Genomic DNA, 2543 nt, shown 5'->3' on the forward strand with positions numbered 1-2543 from the left:
CCTCGAACTATACACGTGCCGCATCCAAAGATATTATAAGTCTAGATGCGGCACGTGTATAGTTCGAGGAACTAATTGTAGACGGCGCTCCCGGCGAAAATTGCTTGATCCCCCCATGCCTCTCAACCCGCCTCTTCTTTCGTATCCTGCATAGTTTGACCACAAAATGGGATTTTTCATATCTCATTATTTTTTGTGCAATAAAAATTAGAATTTTCAATTTTACAAGAAAATCCAAAAAGTTTGTATGATAATCTCGTAGGGCTTTTAAAAAGCAATATTTTTCTTTACTTTTTTATATCGTACGTTGTTTGGCTTATAATTTTGATTTTCCATTGATATTAAAAATTTTGAAAATGCCATAACTGAGAATTTTTTTGTATAAAAAAAAGTCATCAGGATAAATTGTTTAGCCTTCTGAGTACTATTAATAGCCGTGAATAAAAATTTTAAGTATAAAAAAATGGTCCCAAAATTTGTAGTTTTATCCAAAATGGCTGTTAACGAACTCATCCTTTCTTCTCGGACTTGTCGGACCTTTCTTTTCTTATCCTTTCTCAATCATAAATGATGAGAATGAGAAAAATTACAGGCCCTTTAATTTTTGTTATTAATTTCAGTTTTTAAATCATTTGAATTCTTCAAAGTAAAACGCTGTTATTTTTCTCTGTAATATTGATATTTTATCAATTATAAATAAAATTGAAAATAAAGTTTCTTAAGTAAAGTCTCAATATACTTGTTCTCTGTCGTTCTTTTAATTGTTGTAATTTCGTTTTTTGAACCTTGTTGATTTTTCGTTTTGTATTTTTATGCTAAACAAATTTTAAACTATATATTATAAGGATAATTTCATTAAATACAAAAATCGAAACTTTAAGGGGTCGGCAGTAAACTACATTACCAATTGCATAGGGGGGAGGGGGGGGGGTATGCTAAAAACTATGGTTCGAACAGGGGTTGGTGGTCAGTGGAAGAAAAGTTACGAACTTAGATAACATATATGTATTTTACAAAATGTTTTCTCTAGATCTCATCTTAAAATTTTGTTTGATCAACCAATAAAATAAATTAGAGACTCGTTGGTGATCAAATTGTATCGGAAATAAATCTAGATAAAATATTTTACTCCAGAATTGTTATTCCAATTTTTTTAGAAATTATTCTATTTTTGAAAAATGCTATCTTTTGATCTGATTTCCAAACTGGCATTCAGTCAGCCTCAAAAATTAATTCTAATTCATTTTGATGTTTTAGCTTTGTCAAAAAGACATCTTGAAGATATTTAACTTACCTGAATTTAAATTAATATAATATTTAGGGATTTTTTTGTATTTTAGAAAATGTTTTCTCTGATCCTCATCCTAAATTTTGGTTTTATTCAACCAATAAAATGAATTAGAGACGCGTTGGTGATAGAATTGTATTAGAAATAAATCTAGACAAGATATAATTGTATTAGAAATAAATCTAGACAAGATATTTTAGGCCAGAAATGTTATTCCAATTTTTTTTTTGAAATTATTCTATTTTCGAAAAATGCTATCTCTGGATGTGATTTCCAGACTGGTATTCAATCGGCCTAAAAAATTAATTCTAATTCATTTTGATGGTATAGGTTCACCAAAAAGATATCTCGAAGAAATTTAACTTGCCTGAATTTTAATTAATGAAATATTTAGGGATTTTTTTGTATTTTAGAAAATGTTTTCTCTGGACCTTATCCTAAAATTTGGTTTGACCAACCAATAAAATAAATTAGAGACTTGTTAGTGTAGCAGAAATAAATGCAGAAGCGATATTTTGTGCCAGAATTTGTATTCCAATTTTTTTATAAGTTCTTCTATAATTATGTATCTTACCATTTCTAAATATTAAATTCATACATTATTGTTATCTTGTCAGAAAATATAAATCTTTTAGTTTAATTGAAATTTACTTGAAATGTTATTTTAGTGTATTTCATTGAGTTATCGTTTGAGCTCAAATTATGCCGTTAGAAATGAAGACACCAATTCCGTAAATTTTATTTCAGAATCCCTAAATATTTCATTAATTTAAATTCAGGCAAATTAAATTTCTTCGAGATATCTTTTTGATAAAACTATACCATCAAAATGAATTAGAATTAATTTTCGAGGCTGATTGAATGCCCGTTTGGAAATCAGATCCAGAGATAGCATTTTTTCAAATAGAATAATTTCTGAAAAAATTGGAATAACAATTCTGGCCTAAAATATCTTGTCTAGATTTATATCTGATACAATTTGATCTCCAACGAGTCTCTAATTCATTTTATTGGTTGATCAAACCAAATTTTAGTATGAGATCCAGAGAAAACATTTTCTAAAATACAAAAACATGCCTGAATATTTTATTAATCAAAATTTAGGCAAGCTAAATTTCTTCGAGATATCTTTTTGATAAAACTATACCATCAAAATGAATTACCAGGTGTATACATATGAAACCGGTATTTTTTCAAGAAAAAAACACATTTATTTCAAGAGAATGATAACAAATATTTTATTCAAAGTATGCGC

The sequence above is a fragment of the Belonocnema kinseyi genome, chromosome 5 (genome assembly GCF_010883055.1).
Source record: "Belonocnema kinseyi isolate 2016_QV_RU_SX_M_011 chromosome 5, B_treatae_v1, whole genome shotgun sequence".
In the NCBI taxonomy this organism is placed as follows: Eukaryota; Metazoa; Arthropoda; class Insecta; order Hymenoptera; family Cynipidae; genus Belonocnema; species Belonocnema kinseyi.